Source organism: Oxyura jamaicensis, chromosome 1 (assembly GCF_011077185.1).
Source record: "Oxyura jamaicensis isolate SHBP4307 breed ruddy duck chromosome 1, BPBGC_Ojam_1.0, whole genome shotgun sequence".
In the NCBI taxonomy this organism is placed as follows: domain Eukaryota; kingdom Metazoa; phylum Chordata; class Aves; order Anseriformes; family Anatidae; genus Oxyura; species Oxyura jamaicensis.
Genome location: NC_048893.1, coordinates 14,062,903 through 14,080,153, shown reverse-complemented (window position 1 = coordinate 14,080,153; position 17,251 = coordinate 14,062,903). Strand labels below are relative to the sequence as shown.

Here is a 17,251-nt window from a genome sequence, read left to right as displayed (position 1 = left end):
CCGCGACCCCCCCCCCGGCCGCACCGGGGGCAGCCTGCAGGGCCCCGGCCTCGTCCCCGCGGGGGGCGCCGGGGACCGGCTGCAGGCACCGCGCGTGGGGACCAAGTTCCGCTTCCACTTCTCCCCCTTCGGGCTACCTCACTGGTCCAGAAGTCCACCCAAGAAGTTATTTTCCAAAGGAACTTTTCTTTCATGCTTGTATAATAAAGCACCATCCGGTTCTCGGGGGCCCCCCCCCCCCCCCCCCCTTTTCCGATGGATTATGTATGCTTTGTGGTGTTGCACTAGTATGTGCTCAGGGTATTTTGAATCCCAAGCATTCCCAAGTTTCAGTTTACTCTGATCAAGGATGCATAAAGAATGGAGGTTCAGGACTTGTGGCTGTTCTTGATGGTGCAAAAAAAAAAACAAAACAAAACCTTTTTTTAATTTCATGGGCTTAGTGATATATAAAGATGTATTGCGCAGTATAATTGTTACACTTTTGTATCTAAAGTCATTTTTAAAGTTTTCTAGTTGAACTAAGTATTTGTTTCTATTGAGCACCTAAAGATAGAATCATCCTGATATTTTATAAACCTGTTTACTTTAGGGAAGCTCATTTGGTCAACCTAAGTGAACTTAATAAAAAGCAAAGAACAAGTGACGTTTCAGTTCAATGAAACTGGACTGCACAGGGATGGGTTCTTTGGTGGAGTTTGCCATGTATGCGCCTGGCGAAGGCACCAGGGGTGTCTCCAGAAAACAAATTTAGGGTTTCTGAAGAATGTAACCGCTCATCAAAGCAATGCATAGGTGTCTGAGGGTGAGCTGTGATACAATTTTGCCATTAACAGCAAAAAATGAGTCCTCACATGTCCCAAATACCACACCGAAGTGACTATCTCTGCAGCAAGAGCAAGGCTTCATGCCTGATGGCTTCATAACAAAATAGCACTGGTTCAACCTGGAGCTGTTGGATGATTAGAGATTGATAATCATATCCATGTAATTACTTGCACATAATTATTTTTATAAACCTCTCCTGGGTTTCACAGTGGACTGTGATACAAGATTCATAATGTAGCTGGACTGTTTTGCCTAAAAAACACCATCTTGTTGTTCTGTCTGGTGGGCATTCTCTCCTGAATCTGATTTTTTAAGGGCTTTCCTTAGGTTTGCCTGGTTGGTGTGTGAAAGGCGGAGGTTTGGGGGACATTTTTTTTTTTCCCTCTCTCTTTTTTTTCCAAGCTCAGAGAAGAACAAGAAGTGCTTGGTGAGAGATGGTTTGTGTCCCTAGTATCCTAGCAAACAAGAAACTTCTCAGTTTCCACAGTGGAATGAATGACTTCACAGCTTGTTTATAGAATGGTTTGGTGACTTTAAATTTCTTTTCTGATTGCTGTTGACTCCTTGTTGCCTGCTCTTCATGGATGTAATAGGACAGCTAGATGAGCAGAGGGTATTTGCAAAAATTTGCTAGTGCTAACCTGAATCAACCAGCTTCTAAAACCTGTTTATACTATGTAGTTCTTACCTAGCAAAGCTGCCAAGTTCTTATTCTTCCAAGCTAACAATCTATTCTATAACCATTAGGCTTTTGAAATCGTTTACATAACGTTAGACTGCCCGCTGATTGCTGCAGTAGTGCCACGTCACATTTCAGAAGGGAATTAGGAAATGAAAGTTCAAGGGTGCATATTGTTGAGCTATTTCTCTGGCTATAATACCTGCTCAAATTTAAAAGCAACATTGTGTTGATTTAAAACTACTCAATATGACATACTGCAGCATGACCAAATGCCAAGGCTCCAAGTATTTCATTTTTTACTCTAGAAATGCAGGTTAAGAGGATTGTTGCTAATACTTGAAGTGTCAAGTTGACTTCACGGATGTTCTGCTCCTACTGTTAGGTTGATTTTTTTTAGTATACTTTTGAAAAATCTGTGTAGAGAAATGATAAAATTTAAGCAACTGTCTTGTGCAGATTTTTCACATAATCCATAAGCAGGGTTGGGACAGACTGGGTCAAATTCAGGGGCAGAGTTAAGGCTGCCAGAGGTATGATATGGGAGATACCATATTAAAGTTTGTGCTGCCTTGTTTTGAAAGTTATACTGAAATGTTCTTTGTGGGTACAAAATAGTGTGAAATATCTCTAACTTTGTTGAGTGACTCTTCTGGTGCAGGGGTTTAGTGTGCTTTGCTGGTACCCTGTTAGGAAGTTGGATTAAGATCTGCCAGCTGCACTTACAGGTTCTCAGCTGAGCTATTTCAGCCTGTGAATTCAGTTGGGGGGGGTGGGGGGGGGATGGATCTTTAGTCAGGTTTTCTGATAAATTAACGTGCTGAAATAGCTCAGCAAAGGACTGGTTTACAGGAGAGAGTGTGAAAGCTAACAGCTTACAGGGAAGCTAACACGGCTTAAGCTCATGATTGTATTCATGACAGTTTGTTGCAATCCAGTGCAGGATTACCTGTGGTACGGTTCGTCCCCTCTTTTCCCTCTCAAAACAGCAGTCCGTAACTACCTCTTTGTGCTCATCTGAGGAAGCTAATCACTCAGAAACCTGTTCTATTTTAGTTTTGGGCAGGTTGATGGTTGTCAGCTTTTTTTGGTCCTCCTAGATGCTGACCAGAGCTGAGGAACTTCAGAAAGGGATATGCAAAACTGCTGCAATATTGAATTAGACAATTTTAAAGCATAGAAGCCTTAGGCTTTATTTTATATGAAGGACTAATAATGTTATTGTGTTTTATCTATAAAGATGCTGTTAGAGAAAGTGTAATGGATTAGATGGATTTCTGGTCTTACTTGGTGTGGCTGTTTGTATGCACAGTGAGCAGCGTGAGAGGTGTGATTTGCCTTATTTAACTCAGTGGGTTTCATTATCCTTTCATATGGGGATGCTTCTGAGACTGACAAAATGCAGGCCCAGAATAAATCCAGCATACAATGCCCATTCAGTCAGTACGGCTGGTTTCATATTAAACAGAAATCTTGTGGTGGCCTCTGTTGCCAGACTTCTGTTGCAGTAGCTGATTCCCTCCCATATGGGCTCCCCTCATACAGTGACTGTGTTCTGGAAGTTGTGCTATTTCCTTTACCAAAATGTGAATCTTTATCCAGTCATTCAAAGGTTATCGAATTTCAGAATGCCACAGTGCCAAAAAGAGTTGTGTGATGGCCCCAGACATCAAGGAGAGGTTTGAGACGACCGTTGTGTCTAACATGTTGCATAGTGTAGGCTTTGGATTCAAGAGGCAGTGCCTTCCTCTGAGTCATTGTGCAAGCACATTGTTCAGGACTGAAATCTGTAAAAGGAGAAGGCAGCACCCTGCAAAAAATTTTCCCTACTATAATATTGTGTAGAAGTTTTCACATCAAAAGCATCAAAATGTACAACTGGTCCTTGAAACCATCTGTTGCCAGCTTGTAAACACCGAACTCTGTATATGCCTAGGCCTCATGTAGAGCATCATTGTACATATTTGCCAATGGCAAGACTTGCGGTACTTGGATTTTTCTCTGAACGGGTAGGTCATGTTGTGTGTGTCTGTATTTCCTTGCCTACCAGAAGCAAAGGGCAAAGTGAATCCAGTTTGTAGATTTGATTCCAAATATTTTTACTTTACTGCTTAGCAAGGCAGAGTCCTGGGCTCTTCATGCTATTTAAAAGAGTTGATTTGTGCTAATTTACAGGTGATCGATGCTGTAGTCAGAGCTCAAAGTTTGCATGCACAGGAAATCAGCAGTACCTAAAACATCTGTATTTCTTTTTGGCCCAGTGGACTGTAACATTAAGAACGTTTTCTGATTTATATATATGAATCAAAACCACCAGTTTTAGGTTGAACAAAATGTGTTGTTTGTCTTCAAATGCTATGTTTTTAATTGTGTTTACAAATACAGGAAATCTGGAAGCAAAGGACTATATTCACAAGAGGTTTTAGACACTACCCACAGAAAGGGTCAATTCACATCAAGTAACGTAGTAGATGAGGAATCCTGGACTTCGAGAGACCCAAGTCCCAGTACCCTCTTTGTCTCATTTGGAGGAGGAACTTGGGAGTTCTGTGTCCTGAGGACTAGTTTATAGCAGCTTGAACCATTTCACTTGATGTAAAAATATTCACTGAGCTAGAGAAAATTACTGGATATTGAAGATTTTAGGGTACACCTTGGTTCTTCATCCAGTATTTATTCTAGCTGAGCATAACTACATTAACCGGGAAGAATGAGGCAGACCTGTTCCAGAGTGTTCTGTGGTAGGGCATCTGCTCAGGCAGTGACTCCAAATGTGCACTGCTCATGACCATTTATTATGCTCATGACCCAAACTATCACAAGGCATCCCTTATGTACAGTAATAGGACAATATAGGAGCATTCTGGAATATTTCTTATCCCTAATCAAGGTAAAGCCATTTTTCCATTCTGTAAAAATAAAGTTTATTTCCTTTAAATTAGTGTCTAAATATCTTTACAGAACTATGAAAAAGTTCCTTTAGTTCTTTTGTTGTTAATGCTACTTTTTTAAGAAAAAAGAGCCAAAAATATTTCCAGGGTTGTTATCAAGAATAGAGTCTCATTTATCCATTTATTTACTGTGAAACTCCCCAGGAAACTGCTGAATAAGTAAGGCTTGACATATAGGAGATGGAAGAAATGAGCCTTCATTCATGTAGTTCATTTTTGCTCTGACAGGTGTGCAAATTAGCCAAACAGGAAAGTGTGGGGTTCCCTGTACTCTCCGCTGGGATTTAAGAAATCTTCCTTACCAATTCTCTTTCAGACTCATTATTTCAGATTATAGAAGATGAGGCTCAATAGTCTTGAAGTTAAAATGCTGCCAACAGCAAAACCTTGTCCCTTGCATGCTCTGATCATTTATTTATTTATTTATTATTTTTTAATTTTTTTTTTTTTTTTTTTCCACTGTAACAGGAATGCAGGCAGTCTGTACCCACCCTTTTTTGTAGGCTGGTTTAGAGGAGAGAGAGGAGATGTTCAGTTCAAAGGGGATGGGAGATGAAATACATGCACTGAAAGACAGCTTTTTATTTTTTGGTGTTTTAGTGTCTTGTGTTTAGTTGGCTACTTCTTCTCACCTTCACTCTTAACTCTCCCTTCAGCCATCTCTTTGCTTGTGCAACTGGTTACTCTGCCTTCAGCCATCTCTAATTACCCATTGCTTTGCTTGTGCAACTGAACTGTTTATTTGTCAGCTTACGTTTGGTCCGTGCCAAATCAGCTTGCTATAGAATGACCTGTGAAGGTAGGACACGCTTACAAGTATATATATTGGTAACAGGTATTATCCTAGCCTCATATTTGGACAGCACTGGACTGTAGTCAAAATACCAGATGCTGTTTCCAAATGGATGGTATTTCCTGGATGAGAGGTAAGAAACTGAACTGAAAGAACCTGATGTGATGATTCTTTGTGGTTGAGTGTGCATGTTCCAAGATGACTTTTAGAAAAGGACGGAAAGTTTCTTTCCATCTACCCATGAATACATAAACGCTAAGATGAAGGTGCTATGTTATTCTAGGTTTTTTCTTCTCCAGTTGAGCAGTTGCAATAACAACCGCCCACTTTGTTCATCCCAGGGTTGTTAAAATCATTTATAACAGAAATTGTCCCATGGCTCCATAAGGTAACTGGTGAATACTGAGCACATACTTCTGAATTAACTGTGCAGTGTCAGGTTGTGTAAGTAGCTGAGACAACACATTCACCCCATCTAAGGATATGTGGCTGTTCAACTGTTAGTACAGGCTGGGACCAGTGATGCAAATTTTATTGAAAAAGAGCATGAAGAGTGGGTTAGGACATGGGCTGAGCTGCTCTTGTTCTTCACGTTAGCCAACCTCCAGTATAGGGTTTCTAAATATCAATGATTTCCTAATTGCACAAAGCAAAACTGTATGGCAAATAGTAAATTTTATAGAAAGTATATACAATAATTTGATAGTTTGTAATTTGTATTATATATACAGACATCCCCACACATAACAATGCAGTTCACTTTCAGATGCTTTTGTTCTAGATTTTATTTGTTCAACACCATTGTGTTCAATATATGCCCCACGTTTGCGTGCTATACAGAATCAGCAAAGCTGTTTCAAGACCACAACAATCCTACCTGGAAACTACCTTGGATATTTCCTAACAGTTATCCCATTCAGAAAACAGTTTCCAGCATGATTTCTGTGGACTTCTACCTTATGTTGAGTCCACTGTTAAATTGTGGCATAATCTCCATTTAGCACTTGCAATCTTGGGAGGTTGTGAGGGGACTTTAGCTCCTCCAGAAGGATGAGCACCTGTTTTACTTTTCCAGTAATGGTTTAATAGAGGAAGCAACAACAGAAAGAAAATCTTAAAATCAATTTTTGTCTTAGGTAGAAGAAGACTGAGAAGTGCCATTCCTGCTGCTGTTGACTGGCCTTCAGCAGGAAGGGTCAAAGAGCTCAGACACAAAATACCTTCCACTTAAGTATTTTTTCCAGGAAGAAACACAGAGCACCTCTTCCTGTGAAAGGACAGAAATAATGCTGTGCTGATTTTGAACAGCTTTTGATGTGGCTGTAAATGTCAGGTGTGATTTTTTTTTCATATAAATTCTCAGTACTTTGTACCTTAGCTTATACCAAAGGTTAGACAGCTTTTCTTTTTATCCCTTTAAGGAACCCAAAGTTTAAATCTTTAAAGTGCTGCCCCCACTCTTTTTCTTCTCAAAGATGCATCCATTGCTCAGGAAGTGCTGGTAGAACATAGAATAATTTAGGTTTTAGGGCCTGACAGAGGTTAGCTGGTCAACAGCATCCTCCACAAGCAAGCACAGATTAAAGTTGTTTTGAAAAGTAGTCCTTCGAAGATATCCTATATACTCTTCTTAAAAAGACAGAGAAGAAATAAAGAAAGAAATAATCAGAAGCAAGAGTGTAAGGAAAATATCTGGGGCTGAAACCCATAATGAAAAAATAAGGTTCCAGTCTTTTATGTTGTAGAATCTGTACATTGTGACAATAGTGCCATTTGGAGCTTTTTCTCCTCTTTTCATGGATGGTCACATTAATGTCTGTTGCTGAACAGAAATGTCCCAATACTTATTTCTGGATAAGTGGGAAGTGTTAGGAGAGGAAGTGGATGAAATTTTGGACAAATTCTGTTTTTTGAAATCGTTCCATCTACTTTACTGCCCTTGCTTCAAATTCCACCCTTTCTGTGCAATTCTGTAATTTGAAAAAGTTCTGAAGAGCAGTGAGTTGTGCTACAGATTATACCCTAGCTGCTCTTAAAATACATTAAATATTTGAATGCTGATTAGATCCATCAAATGTGCTCATTTATTAGCAATAAATAATGATCCTTTATGTAAAAGATGTGCATAAATTACTTTGATCTGCACATAAATTTCACTTCATTGTCCAGTATCTAATAGAGGCTGTTTCATCCCGCTTTCCACCAGACCAGGTGTCTTTAATAATCCCCTGATGTTTTTATTCTTCTGAATTGGCTTAGCATTTTTGTCATTGTCCGTTTCCTCACCTCCAGCTTCCTGTTCCATATTTCCAAAGTATGTAAGAGTCTTCCTGAATCCTTCCTATTAAAAAAAAATAATAATAAATCCCAATTACAGTGATCACGTCCCACTTGGAACAACTTGAATGAGACAAAACCTCAAGGTTTTTGGAGAGCTGCCTGCAATTATCTTGAAAAATCAAAGTTTAACTTCATGAAAAATGTCCTACTTAAAGGAAAAGGAAAACACAAAGCAGCCAATTTTTTGCATGATTTATTTTGTTGACATTTTTATCAAAACATATATTTTATTTTTGCAAAACGCCTTTCATTAAATATTTAGAAAATTCAATTTTTGACAAAAGAGAAAATGTAACACGAAGGTGGAAGCTACTTAGCTGTTTCTTACTTTATTTTTGTTATTTTTGTCACTTCAGTGTTTATAAATGCAGAAAAATGTACCCGTTGAGCACTGGGAACTCACTTATTTTCAGAGATTTTATCCACTGCTTTCTTGACTCAAGTGCCTAGTCCAGGATTTTGTAGGAACCTATCTAGATGAAACACTGGTCGGATGAGCTGGTTAGATGGGAACTGGCTGGGTAAGGGGTCCTTGTGTTAGGCACACCTCTCACATGCATGGTAGGATATAGGATCAGCATGGGATCAGGGAGGACCCTGCTGATTCTTAGCATCCCCACTCTCTCAGGACACTCCTCTGAATGAAGGCAGTCTGAAACCTGGGTCATTGCATGCTGTGCAGGTTTTTCTCTGGGACAGAGTATAAAAAACCCACCATTTCAGAATTGCAGTGCTCTGTTCTGCCTCACTGGAATTCTGTATAATATCAGAAGCACTAGACAAGGAAATAATATATCATGTCAGCAGTGTTGCTAATTAATGTGTAAATCATTTTGCTCACTTTTCCCCATCACAAGATTGGCTTAAAAAAAAAATTGAAAGATTTTAAAATGATATATGCGCCTGCAACTTTTGTGAGTCACTAAATTTCATGCTTTTCAAGACTTTCTTTGCCTCCAAGAATGGAATCTCATTTTAATTTTGCATGATAAATAAGTTTTCTCAGTCTAGGAATGGGGACAGTAAGAAAAACATCAAATACCATGATCCTGGCAATAAAATCCCAAAGAGCTGGCAGTCGTGGGTCAGAGAAGACAAGGCTTGGGAGGGAGCCAGAGCCTGCCTGTGAACAGCAGCAGCAGGCTGGAGACAGCTGTCTGGAATCTGTCTGGGCAGCAGGCACCCCAGGAGATGAGAGAGTCATGCAGGGAAGCAGCTTTTTGCTGCTATGGGAGTCATAACATCAGAGCTTGTTTCCACTTAAAGGGGTTTCCTGTTAAAACTACGACTGGCAAACCCTGCCCACGAAGATGAAATTTAGACAGCTTCCCAGAATGGAGCTACATGAGCAGAGAGGAGTTGCTGTGTGCATAAAAGCATCTGAATTAGAAGGTTTGTTGGCATGGTTATGTGGTTTGAGAATGGGTGCTGGGTTTTGTTTTGTTTTTAAATTAGTGGAGAACAAGGCTATAGGAAAGGGAGAGGAGAAAGTTAGCTGCAAAGGAATCCTCAAGATACAAATCCCTAGTTGTGACCTTTAACAATTGCAATAGCAGGTCAGACCAGGATTCCCCAGGTCTTAGGACCTGTGAGGAGGTGAAGATGGCTGTTGATAGCAAGAAGTCTTCTGCTACTCCCATGAAAGCTAGGAATGCTTGTGGAAATTTATCATGAAGAGATCGCAACATCTGAGGGTGTGCTAGGCCTGACCAGGCCTGGGGCCTGCTGCATGTGCCCGTACAAACTGCAGTCAGGCCCAAAGGCAGCAAGAGCTGCTCAAGTAGTGACCTACTCGGGAGGAAAGCAGAGTGTGGATGTGGTTACTAACACCACAGCTGAGTGGGAGTGTTGTGCGAGAAGAGCTGCTTTTCCTCCACCTGTCTCACGACCTGCCCATGCTTTGACCATGCACTTGCTTGCTTTGACTATCCTCCCTCACAGCCGTCAGGAGGATCCACACCATCCAGCTCAGACGCATGTAAATGGATAGCATCTCCTTCAGTAGATCTAGAAAAGCGTCTGCTTCCCTAATATTACAGTGAACATGGGCATTTGCTTTCAGAGATTTTCACATGAATTAAGTGCCTAAGGCTATGTCTGTGGAAATGTTTTCCTTCAAAGCTATAGCAAGGTTTTGAAGTGAACTCACTGACTACTCCCATTTACCATGTGTTGATTTGGTATGCAAAGTAGTCTTGGTGTCTGTGAACCAGCTTCCTTTAGGAGGAGACTTAATCAGAAACTCAACACCAAATGCACCCCTAATGTGCTCCAGCGCCTAATGAATATACAACGATCTGGAGCAATGAGCAGAGTGCACGGGCATGGAGTCCTCCAGCATGGACTGCACATGCACCAGCTACTGGAAATCTCCTGAAACCACTAAAAGTTTCTGAAACATCCTCAGTATGTGTTCTGCCATACAAAGGGCCTGGTGTATTTTAATTATTTTATTTTATTTTATTTTATTTTCAATTTTTCTCAGTGCATGTTTAGATCAAGAGAAGGGAATGCCACGACTTCAGCGAAAAGGAATCTCAAAATGTATAGGTGTATATCGACAGACCCTGCATGGTTATGGGATCTAGCAGACCACATAATGGCACAAACAGGGCAAAGTAGTTCAGGGGAAGCTACTGAGATACAGGGTAAAGACGGGAAACCTGACTGTACCCTCTGGCTTGCCTTGTTGGAAAGGGCTGAAAGATCTCCTCAGCCCATGGCTGCTTTTTAGAGTGGATGGCTGTGAAGAGATTTTTGAAAATCAGTTTAGATTTGGGCATACTGGAATGGCAAGGACCCAAAACTGGGGAAGAGGTGGTGAATGCGAAAAGTCCCTGCAGAGCGGATGAAGGCAGGAGCTTTTCCTTTGCCTTTCAAAATCCCACAGAACCAATAGCAGGGCTGCGGCTGTGACCCAGGAAGAATATATGCCCCCATAAAACTCTGCTTACAAGCTCTCACCACTATTGAAAAAAACACTGGCATGTTAAAACACCTTGTTACTAGTGGCAACCATCTTCTGCTAGTCTAATTTCTGTCCTTTCAAGGAGTGGGAGGGGATAAAGTAACATTTCTTGTTTGCCTAGGAAGCTATGGCATCCTTTGCATTCCTGCAAGTGTCAGTCCTCCCTCGGCCGCTTTTGCAGCCCACGGTCCACGGCCTGGCACTTACAAGCTTGGCGGCCCTGCTGTAACCCAGTCTTCCCCCACACTGGTACCTGCAGGCACCCCAGCCCCACCATCTCCTGCCCTCTCCTAACTGGTCACTTGCCCATCCTCATTTTCCCTCTGCAGAATTATTTTGTCTAGTTGAAAGAAAAGAATAATTCCCTGTTTTCTAGGGACAGAACCTAAAGAGACATTCTCAAGGGAAAAGCATTAAGCAGCAGAACAAATAAATGAAGAGCACAATTCTGTGATACAACGATGTTTCTCTGTACCTATGTAGTCTGAAATAAAATTGTCAGAAATGGAGAGCAACATTTTTTTTTTTTCTCCAACTTGTGTTCTTTTTGCTGTTCCACCTCTTGCAGAATAGCTACATGTTGCCTCAGGACTTGTTTCCCACAGAGCTTTCATCCATAAAGCGTGGGGTGTAGTGTGTCTTGTGAGAAAGTTATGGCCAGTTTGTAGGTCACAGACCAAAAAGACCCAAACCAACATCTAATATGTCCTGAGAGCCGCTAGAAGGCTGCATTATGAGGAGATTATATCAATTCTGTGTGACTTGCCAAGGACATCTTAGTTCTTGCCTCCTGTATTCTACTGCTATGATAAACTGGAGCCCTGTTGCTTAGGCAGAGTTTCTAATAATTTAGGAGGATTTAGAGAGAGCTGTGGGAATGCACTGAGGTCCTGAGCACTGCTGGAGAGCCGAGTGCCTTAAAACACTGAAGTGACGTAATTCCCATTTCAGGTCAATACATATTAACACCAAGTGTGAAAACCGAGGCACACCAACAGACAAAGAACATTTTAAAGCTGCAAAATTAGTTAGTGGGAGCTATGGATACACTAAGTTTAGCCATCAAGAATTTACACTAAATTTGAACAATTTGGTCTCTCAAATTAACATTTCCCCATCTCTGTGGGCATCTCCACTCTGCAGAAATTTTTCTTGTTGTAGAAATCCTGGGACATCCCAGGGGTTTGCCCATTCCTTCTCTGCTGCTGTGCACCTCTGCTGCTTGCCCCTGGATGGAGCAGCATGCTCAAAGGGTTTTTCCCTCTGAACTCAGCCAGACCTGTTCCCACCCCAGTCCTGGCAGGATGACACGAGGCACCCCACAGCATGCCACAAGCACCGGCTTTCCCAGCATGGATGTGCAGCTTATGGGACAAATTGCTTCCTAACACGGAGCACAAGTGAATATTTTCCGTCTACCTGACCTCACATCAAGTATCAGCTGAGGTCATGGCATCTGGTTTCAAGATTGGAAGCAAAATTATTGAGAGTAAATGCAACTCTAAATGCCATACTTATATATCTTTAATAACAGGGGACCTTTTCAGCCTTTCAGCCCTTCCATGATGGTGGCCACTCCAGAGCCTCTCGCTGTTGAAGCTGCCAACTCCAGTGCCCCTTGGTTTTAACTTAAATCTGAGTAAATCCTTAAATCCAACTTTGGTTTTACCTTAAATATAATCCCTTGCTTATTACTCAAGACCAACATGTTTATGCTGTGGTGATCAAGCAATGGTCCTATTCACTTTCTTCTAAAATCCTGTCCCTTACCAGTTTTGTCCTCTTCCATTTCACTCAGTGTGAATGCAGTTCTGATGAGGCCTGTCTCCGTAGGTTCAGAAACAGAAAAGCAAATGCAGCCAGGGGGGCTGTCGTCCTGGTTTGGTGCTTGTGTGCATGTCTCGAGTTCTTCAGCTGCCAGACTCCTTCCAGCTGAGACAGCACTGGTATTTGTTCAGGAGGTTTTCTGGTTGTTTCTGCACTGAAGACCATCCTACAAAATATTTATCACTGAATGATAGAGCACTGTCCTTTTGCTAGACGCAGATGTGGGCTTTAGGGCAGGCAGCTCATCTTTGGCAGGGACCATCTGTTTCTGTAGAAATTCTCAGCTAACTTTTGCTGGCTGGGGCTGCAGTTTGGTTTTCTCTGTCAGCTTTGCTTTGTGTCTCCAGAGAAATGACACAGGGGAAATTGGTGTGTGCTAGATGTGCTGCCCTGGTCAGTGTGACATCCACAGATAGCACTGGCTCGAAGGAGGCATGAGAAGTTCACCTGATCTGAGTGCTTACAGTGTCTCTCTGAGCTTAACATGGGGAAGCTGCTGGGATCGCTGCACAAGTTCTGGGGCCTGGGGACACTGCAAGGAGGTGGAGAGGAAGGGTTTGTGACTATGACAATGTTTTTCCATAATTTATTACTAAAGGACTCAAGTTCACTTCTCAGCCAGTTTACACAAAATAGAGATGTGAGGGATTTATGCACCCATGGCATCAAAGATCACAATTGTTCTCTTCTGTCTTGATTCCCAGACCTTGCCCATCATCCTGGTGTGACCCTCGCTGCCTGCTGATGCACATCAGCTCTCTGTCTCCAAGGCTGAATTCCTCAGCACCAGAGATAAGGTGTCCTTGGTTGCTGGCCAGTGCCCATGTAATGCCTTACAGGGAAGTCATCGCTAGGTATGACTGAGCCAAATCTGCCTTTTTTTTTTTTTTTAATACAATAACCCAAAAGAAAGGAGAGAAAACAACAACAACAACAAAACAAAACAAAACCAACAACAACAACAAAAAAAAGCAAACAGGACAAGGACCACAACACTAAAATACCTGCAAGCACTCCAGGGGGTGAAAGGCAGGCTGCAGTGATGATGATAATCCTGAGACAACAGTGCATTTGGCATTCAGGCACTTGTGTGATCTGTGTTTTGGGAATCCCTTAACAAGATGAGGAAAGTTTCCAATCTAAAAGAAAAAAAAAATAAAATGTCAGAAACTGGGAGTGAAAATTCACCTTGTTTAATTTATGGTGTTTCCATGCTTATATCCTCCATAAATCTTGGAGAAGAGGGGGCCAGTCATAGCTCTCCCACTCACTTTTAATCCACAGTGCTGTTTCTCTGCAGACTTGAAGTTCCAGAGAAATAGGATTTATCTTTGGATTTTATGTTTGTTTTTGTTGGTGGGAGAATTTTTCTGCTTTCTTAGTTGAGTGAAAATGAATCATTGTGCAGTGGGAGGCTCAGACACAAGGTTGAACAAGAATGAATTTCTTGTTGTTATGAACTGGAGAGCACAAATCTCAACACCTTTAAGTAAATATTTGTTCACAAGCTTTTCACAGCCTTTTGTGGTAAGGGAAACAGAAATAATCTATATTGTCTAAAAGTACATTAGAAGCCTATAAAATTTTATTTATTAAATACACAATCATCTCAAATATAACAATGTATCTTCTTCCATTTGATATTTTGATGTTCTGATAGTTTAATTATGAAGCATTCAAAACTGCATAAAATCTCATTTATTTTTTACATGATATTTGAAAATGTAGACATTTTTTATATACTCAAAGCCTAGAAAACTTCATCATATCTTTCACATATCATCATACAAACAAAGCACATCGTAGAGCCCTTGTTTTGTGTGAAATGTTTTGACTCAAAAAGCTGGTGATGAATAAAGAGAGACAGATATATATATGTGTGTATATGTGCATATATCTCTATATATAAAAACAGATTTGATATGTGGTGACTGTAGCACCCCCTTAATCAAATACAATTCAATTGCAAGTTATTGTACATCTCTTATCTGAAAATAACATGTTAAGAAATTAATGCTGTAAACGGGGAAAGAAAATCAGGTTTTGGATTGTTTATGCATTTGACAAGATGCTGTGCATTGTCATTTTCATTCTTCTTTCTCTATTAGAAAATAGTGAATTAATTTCTTCTTTCCTTATAAAATCAGAGAAACAGTTCTATATACAGAAAACAAGACTGTGAAATTGCCAAAGTTTGCAAGGGATCTGGAAGGGAGATACAGGACTTGTAAACATGCTGAGCTGGCTTTAAAAGCTGATAAATTTCAATTTGCATGTGCCCATTCAAATCCATGTATAACCTTGCTATGGCAACAGCATTGCTGGAGAGAATTAACATAGAGATAGACTTGGTATTACTTTTCTTCTTGTTTCAGACTGCTCAAATAACAATAGCAACAGAGTGGAAGTGCCCGTTGTGCCAAGAACAATAAAGTAGATGCACAGAGTCTGAGAATTCTTGGCAACAAATATCTCAAACCAATTAGGCCCTAATATGAAGTATTTTTAGATTTGGATTCTATTCATTGGAAGTGCAGAGGACAAGACTCCTTGGAGCAATTTGCTAGTTGTCTTTTTCCCTTTCTGGAAATGCATGCAATTATTGGAAGTAGGATCTGCTTTTGATTCCGGGAGAAATTCTTATTCATTTTGGCAATTTTTTACTCTTTTATTTTTATAATTTCAGCACACTAACCCAAACTGCATTGTGTGATATAACAAAAAAACTGCAAAATGTAGTGAGGAACTAGTGAGAGAGAAGATTTTCCTGGAAGTCTTCCGAGGAACTCCAGTTTTCTGAGGAAATCATGGTGTTCAGTGTTTTCTGTGAGACATGGAGCACCTCAACCAGCAGGTCTATGGGTGGTCATCATGTTGCTGCCTCTAATAATGCCACCTCAAACCCTGAAATACTTGTTCATACTGTAGCACCACGAGTTCTCTTATCATGTGGGACGACATTTCCATTAAAAAGGTGGGGGGGGGGAGGGGGGAAGGGGACATACATGCATAACTCTTACAGCTGTAGAGTATGTGAAATCCAACCTCTTAAAAAATAAGACAACTCTAATATATATTTGTTTAAAATTCTTATGAATAGATCAAGCACACAATTTTCAGGATCTGGATTTTATTTTTATTTTTTTGCATGATATATTGTGCCTTTGCTCCTTAAGAAAACCGTCTGACACTAGAAGCAATAATCACAAGGTAAGAGCCTGGATTCTGACATGCAAGGATTTCATTGGCTTCATTTTCTAATTCTTGACCACAGCACAGTGACAGTTCTTGGGTAAGAAGGAGTACAGTTTAGGTTCTGCCCCACACAGAACCCCATTCTTCTCCTCCTGAAATCAGTGATGAAATCCCTCTGAATTTGGTGGAAGCAGGATTGAACTAGCAACTTGCAACAAAGGCAGCATTGTTCAGCATCACAGGGGTCTGGGATGCTGGTGATGCCTTTCCTCTTTGTGCTCACTTCCTCCACCTCATTAAGGCTGTGGCTTTTGGTTTTTCAGCTGTAGGGTGTCTGTTTGCCATTGGGTGTCTGTAATGTTTTGTGGGCTCTGGTGTCTACTGCACTACAAGACTGATGTTCCTGGGAGTCTTGCAAACATGACATCTATTGCAGGGGAACGGGGTCTCTGCTCCTACTTTAAATGGATAAAATCTCAGATTGGGCTTGCATTACGTCCCAGATCACATTTGCATGATTTATGGATTATTTTAACCATTTTTGTTGTTGTTGTTTTTGTTTATTTAATGTCAGCAGTAAAAGGTAACTTAAACCCCAAGAGGCTGACTTAAGCGCCTTGCGTTGCTTTCGCTTTGTTGTGTTGCTCAGCAGTGTTTCCTACACGCAGGACTTCAGCAAGCTTGATTTCCTGCACTGAAGTGGTAGCAAAACAGCATAAAGAAAGCTTGTGAAATTGAGAATTATGGGAGGTATCAAGACCTCAAGTCTTGTAAGAGGTCCCCAGAGGAGCACTGAGCTGTTGTTCCAGAGATCAGATACAGGCACTAACAGCCTGGTTAAGTAGGTGCAGGAAAGGCACAGGGAGAGCATTCAGGCAACTGCAGCAGAGAGAGGGGACATTCAGCGTCAAGAGGATAGTAGGTATTTCTGTAAATCTATGCTTTCAAAATGATACTGTTTTTAAAATTTTGATACATAATGATACTGATTTTACAGGCTAAACTATGAAGATTAATTACCGCATATTTTCATTCTTTCTAATTACTGTAAAGGTTGGAGAGATATATTTGTTCCAAATTAAATTTTATTCTCACGCTCGAGTACATGCTTAGATTAAGTCTACCTGAAGTAGGTGAAGTTTTTTGGTTTTATGAAGCAATCTGGTCAAATTTCCCTACTGGACATTTTAAAAAGAGAAATCTGAGACATCAAATGTGCTGGCCATCCCTTGATGAAGAGACCTTTCCCCTGCAGGGAAATCAGCATTTAATGTTGTTCACTCCACATTTCAAAAACACTTTGGCTATAAATTGCAAAGGTATAGTTCAAATATATTTTGAATTACCACTTGTTTTTCTGAGGCTCTCAGAGGTGGCAGATAGATTGTTAGAGTGATGTCATATCTGGGTGCATGTGTTTACTACTGGAAGATAATAATAATAATAATAAACAATCTCTCTGCTCTGGTATTTTCAGGTTAGAAAATATTTTCTATATTTAATTCCCAGTTATCCCCAATCCCTCCTGTCTTCTTGCTGTAAGTCTCCAAGTCAGCTGAGGAGGATTTGTCCCCGGCTTCTCCTGTTGCCCTTGGGAGCCAATGCCATCACACCCCGACCCGTGGTCTCCTAGGACATGGGACAAGGCTGGAACATCTCCATGGCTTGTG

General features: G+C 40.8%; 1 long non-coding RNA gene across 1 annotated transcript in view; it reads left to right on the top strand.

Annotated features, from left to right (window-relative positions):
- The first annotated feature begins 79 nt into the window (after positions 1-79).
- The window catches only part of LOC118155705, a 34,700-nt gene continuing 17,528 nt past the window's right edge, over positions 80-17,251 (top strand). The window contains exon 1 of the long non-coding RNA XR_004745979.1: positions 80-5,384. This is a non-coding gene — a long non-coding RNA (uncharacterized LOC118155705). The remainder of the gene's footprint in view (positions 5,385-17,251) is intronic.